Source organism: Gossypium hirsutum, chromosome A07, assembly GCF_007990345.1.
Source record: "Gossypium hirsutum isolate 1008001.06 chromosome A07, Gossypium_hirsutum_v2.1, whole genome shotgun sequence".
NCBI lineage: Eukaryota > Viridiplantae > Streptophyta > Magnoliopsida > Malvales > Malvaceae > Gossypium > Gossypium hirsutum.
This window is the reverse complement of record NC_053430.1, coordinates 73549074-73555123: the sequence shown is the minus strand read 5'-3', so window position 1 is coordinate 73555123 and position 6050 is coordinate 73549074. Positions and strand designations below refer to the sequence as shown.

At 37.9% G+C, this 6050-nt stretch overlaps 1 non-coding gene across 1 annotated transcript; it reads right to left on the bottom strand.

Moving 5' to 3' along the window:
• Positions 1-356: 356 nt before the first annotated feature.
• Positions 357-463, bottom strand: LOC121204150 (small nucleolar RNA R71). The gene has a single exon (XR_005899078.1). It is a non-coding gene; the product is annotated as a small nucleolar RNA R71 (small nucleolar RNA).
• Between the last annotated feature and the right edge of the window lie 5587 nt (positions 464-6050).

The following is a 6050-nucleotide window of genomic DNA, read 5'->3' as shown; positions in this document are numbered from 1 at the left end:
ATGATTATGCTAAACCTTCTTTAACAGGAACTGGGTCTAGTATAGTTAGACCTGCTATTGCTGCGAATAATTTCGAACTCAAACCTAACATAATTCAGATGATACAGTAGTTTGTTCAGTTTGATGGTTTGCAGGATGAAGATCCCAACACGCATTTGGCGAATTTTCTTGAATTTTGCGATACATTCAAAATCAATGGCGTTTTTGATGATGCCATTCGTCTTTGGTTATTTCCCTTTTCAGTGAGAAACAAAGTTAAACAGTGGTTAAACTCGTTACCACGAGGGTCTATCATTAATTGGGAACAAATGACCGAGAAATTTTTACTAAAATATTTTTCACTGGCTAAAACTGTTAAGTTACGTAATGATATCTCTTTTTTTGTGCAGATGGATTTAGAAACACTTTACGATGCATGGGAGAGATACAAGGACTTACTGAGAAGGTGCCCTCACCATGGGTTACCGCTTTGGCTGCAAGTTCAAACGTTTTACAATGGTGTGAATCCCTCGACAAGACAAATGATTGACGCAGCTGCTGATGGAACCATCAACAATAAAACACCGGAAGATGCCTATGAATTCATAGAGGAGATGTCACTGAACAACTATCAGTGGCAGGTTATGAGGACAACGCCAACGAAAATAGTCGGCGTCTATAACATCGATTCAGTCACCATGCTCTCTAATCAGGTAGAACTTCTCAATAAAAAGATTGATGGTTTACTTGGTTCTACGCAGGTACATCCAGTAATGAGGTGTCACTCAAGTGGTGGAGGTGTGCATACAGGATATCAATCCTTCAATTCCACAACCGAAGAGGAGCAAGTCAACTATATGGGTAACAATAACTTTAGATCTCAAAATAACCCATATAGTAATACTTATAATGCAGGTTGGAGGAACCACCCAAATTTCTCCTGGGGTGGTCAAGGGAATCAAAAGTCACAAAATCCTCAAGGTTTTCAACAGCCACCTTATCAACAAGAGAAGAAACCGAACCTTGAAGAGATGCTTTCTAAATTCATCTTAGTATGCTTTCTAAATTCATCTCAGCGTCAAAAACCCGTTTCCAAAATACCGAGACAACACTTAAGACTTAAGGATCAACAAACATCGATCCAAGGACTAGAAACTCAGATAGGCCAGCTGTCTAAACTAATCTCCGAACGACCACAAGGTAGCCTACCAAGTAATACTGAATCTAATTCGAGGGAACACCTCAATGCAATTAGCACTCAAGATAATGAAGGATTCATTGCATCTGGCCAAAAATACAGCAAGACAACACGATGAACAAAGGGCGAGAAGAGCTAAACAATAATGATCCCAAACAGGTAAGTACAAATCATGAACCTCGTGTGCCATATCCTAAAGCGATGACGAAAGACAGAACAGAAGAACAATTCAATAAGTTTGTCCAACTCTTAAATAAATTACATATTAACTTACCCTTTATTGAAGTTCTTTCGTAGATGCCCAACTCAGCAAAATTCTTAAAGGAACTTCTGAGCAATAAAAGGAAATTAGATGCTACATCACATGTGGAACTCAATGCAGTCTGCTCAGCTATTCTAAAGAATGAGCTACCTAACAAATTGAAAGATTCAGGGAGTTTTACAATTCCTTGCTTAATTGGTGTCTATCTGTGAATAATTCTTTAGCTAATCTAGGGGCAAGTATAAATGTTATGCCATATAAAATGTTTAAACGACTAGGTCTTGGTAAACCCAAACAGACTAAGATGAGCATACAACTGGCTGACAAAACAGTTAGATTTCCTAAGGGTATTATTGAAGACGTTCTCGTTAAAATAGATAAATTTATTTACCCAGTAGACTTCGTTGTCTTAGATATGGATAAGGATAACAAGGTACCTTTAATTTTAGGACGACCATTTTTAGCAACTGCCAGAACCATTATTAATGTAGGCACAGGAGAGCTAACACTTCGTGCAGGTGACGACACAGTAACACTCCAAGCATGCGACTCAGTCAGAACCTTTAAAACTCAAGATAATGCTATAAGACCTGTCGATGATAAAACTAATATTCAATCGTCCTTGCAGGAACTTCCTCGAACCAAGACAATAGAGACAGTGCGCTGCTATCATGAAGAGAACAAAGACGTCCATGAAGAACGAAGATTACGAATAGAGGAGCTAGACGAATGGCGAGAACATAAACCGAGAATACATGATAAACTGAAACTACGCCAAAACAAACCCGATACCTCTCCTAATCAACTTAAGGTTGGCGATAAAGTCATACTAGATGTCGTTGATCCTCACATTGTCATGACCATATAGAATGAGGAAATCCCTCTTACGGTACTTAGTATTTTTCCATTCGGTACAGTGGAGGTGAATCATCCCAAGTTTGGCACTTTTAAGGTAAACAACACCCGATTAAAACCTTATTTCAAAATTGACAGCAGGAACGAAGAGTATGAACTCCTCAAACCACCATGATAAATCAATAGAGAGGTAAGTCGAGCTTAGACTATAAATAAGTGCTTCTCGGGAGGCAACCCGAGCACTAACATATTTTGATTTCTTTATTTTTAACTTCTCACACTTCGAATCAATTAAATTAGTCTTTGAATTGCAAAGTTTTTCAGCACACACGACCAGGCACACGGGTGTGCCTACAGCAGTGGTCAAACAAGGGAAGAGACATGGCCGTTCGATACGGCCGTGTTGAAGTATGACATGATTTCCCCAAAACACGGGATGCGATAAATCTCCACGGCTGTGCGACATGGTCGTGGGTGAACTTGATAGGTACACGGGCGTGGGAATGGAAACCCACGGGCGTGCCAGGAATAAGGCTCGATTTTGTATCTTCGACACGGGTGTGAGACACGCCTGTACCGTTAAGCTGTGGATAACAATATACGGGCGTGGTACCTTAACATGGCCGGGAGAGAAGTGAACAATGCTAGGCACGGCCGTGCGATATGGCCGTGTACCACACACGCCCAAGACACACGGGCGTGGGAGAATAGCCAAGCACGACCTAAAATTGCAAAATTCGAAACACACGGACTCACCCTCATAAGTACACGAGCATGGCCCTAGGCCATGTGGCCCTCCCCTATATAAGCAAATCACTGTTCATTTTCTTCTTCCTTTCAAAAGCCCTAGCTGAAATCTCCCCTTCTCCACTCTCTGATCCCTATTCTCAGCTACCACTACCCTCTCGTCCAGTTTATGTGGTAGTTTCATATGCTAACATCTCTGAGCACCTCACTCGATTCGAGCTTCAGTGTTTTCAACAATTTGACAACATTGATCCTACTCTACAATAGAGTTGTCAGCACCTTCCCATCTCATCGCCAGTCCCGCCTCACGAACCATCCAGCGATGAATATGTTTAGAAATATTTATTTATTATTTTCTATTTTTACTTATTATTGAAACTATTTCTATTATTTTTATTAGATTTTAGAATTTTATTTTTATTCTTTATTTCGGTTATTTCTTTTCGAATCCTTATACTTCCTAATATCTCCTAAAAAGTTCCTGATTTTATCATAGTTATATAGAACTCCTAAGCTCATCATCACATAGGAACTACAACTCCACCGGGGAAGGTTCTCCACGACTGCCATGTCCTACTCGACCGCAACCATAGTTACCACTAGATATAATATTCTTTTGGTGCAGAACTTATGGCCTAATGAACCTCTACGACTGCCAGAGTATCCTCCTCCACTCTCAAATCGATCACTCTCCAAAACTCTAAGTTCGAGAAATTCATCATACAGGAAGTTTCACTTCTCTTCCTATCTTATTTTTGCTCTCTAACATCTATCATTGTGCATTAAGGGCAATGTACATCTTAAGTGTGGGGGGTATTTATTTCACTATCAGAAAAAAATCCCTGAATAATCACCTTGTTCTCATGAAAAACTCGCATATCATATTTAGGATAAATTTTAAATGATTTATGATTTTGATTGATATATCTTGAATTAAAATATAAGGATTTATGCATTGATTATTTAAACTTTAAGACATTAGAGAATCAAGAATGATAAGTTGATTTTTAAGAAATTAAATTATAGGTTGTTTTCCCAAGTCTAGGTATTACTTTGAATTAGAATTCACGAGTCTAAACATCAAAAAGCCATAATTTTTGTGAGATTTTTGAGCCTTTTGAGCAGCTATTCATCCTTTCATGCTCACTTTTATTATTGCTTTAAGTACGCCAGTATTGAACTGTTATTCTAAAACTTGCCTAATTATGCATGTCGAGACCACACTATTTAATTTGATATGTCAAAATGATTAAGGCACTTAGGATTAACCCACTCATGCCATGAAAAGCCTACCTCCATGATTAACCCTTAGTAAACCCCCTTGAGTCTAACAAGCCATTTCTTGTATTACCCTTAATATTAACCTTTAACCCATTATTGTTGAAGTCCCCTAAATTAATCCCTATTTTTGTCAAGATTTGAGTTGAATGGATTGCCTAGATATGTTTTGTTCTTGATATTTAGTCTATATTATTTAACTTGTTCTTAAAAAAAAACAACTATGTATGCATATCTATAATTTCATATTCTGAGTGAAGCTCTGTTGTATGCAAGTGAAGATTAACTCTTTTTCTAGTTAGGAAACTTTTCAATTCAATCTCGATTCTAACCATTTCTTTCAACTTGTGACACACCCCCTAACCAAGCCTTATCCAACCTTCTAAAGACCTTTTGATTGATGTATCATCTTAAATTACAATGGTGGAGATTTGATTTTTATGCAAGCCTATGGTAATGACTTTTCATTATTGACTATTGAGTGATTCATTTATTGTCCTTAAACACCTCGAGTGATTTGAGTGAATCTTTAGTAAGGATGTGAAACTCTGTGATATTTGGAATCAAGGATAATTACTTAGATGCAGAGAGACACCTATGTTTGCATGATTAAATATTCAACTTGGAATGTTTGAAACTTTTATGTTCTTTTAGTTGGTTTCTCAATGTATGATTACCTATGGATTATTTTGAGATATTATCGATAAGAATTATAAGTTGAGGAAAATTTATTTTGATTATGAGTTGAGGATTTTGCTTGAGGACAAGCAAATGCTTAAGTGTGAGGGTATTTGATAAACCATAAAATATACATATTTTTACCTCATGTTTAATGCATTTTATAGATGATTTCTCATTAGAATTGGTGAATTCGATACTCCTAATGCTTTCATTTTCATGTTTTGTACTCAGGAGAGCACCAAGAGTCAAAAGGAGCAAAAAAACGAGCCAAAATGGACTAAATCGAAAAGATGAAACTGCCTAAGCCTTGCCACACGGGCAGCTCACACGCCCTTGTCTTTCGAGAGTGTTGACCAAGGCTTTCACGATTCACGTGGCCTGGCCATTGACCCACACGGTAGTGTGCAATTTAATGGATCAAACACGGCCAGGTAATTACGTCAACGGCCATGTTACACGGGCGTGTCCCTGCCAAGCCCAAGTTAAGTCCAATTCGAAAAAGGCCACTTTGGAGGGTTTTTAGGCATTCCAAAGCCTATAAATACACACTAGAAGAGGAGAAAAAGGGAGACAGAGAAGAGGGGTAAGGAATTACCCCAAGGAAGCCGATTGATCCATCTCAAAAGACAAATTTATCATTAAGACTGAAGATCTCTCCTCAATTCTCCTTCAGGAGTTTTGGGATTCTTTATTCTTCTGAGATGTTTTCTTATTTAGTTATGAACTAAATCCCTTAAATACCTAAGGGGAATGAAACCTAAGACGAATCTTGTTATTATTTTCTAAATCGTATGATAAATATTTAACTTGTTCCTAATTATGTGTTCTTAATTCTTGTTTTGATATCCCAGGATACTGATTCAAGACACGCTATTATTCAGAGGAGGAATAGACTCTGTCTAAGAGTACATTTGCCATAACTAAGCGGAGTTGATTGCTCGCCTAAAAATAGGGTGACAAGATTTTTTCGGATTATGGTGAAACCTAATAAGGGGATCTATAGATCGAGTTAATGCAACCCTAGAGTGTTAATTAGAGAAAAGTCTCGGT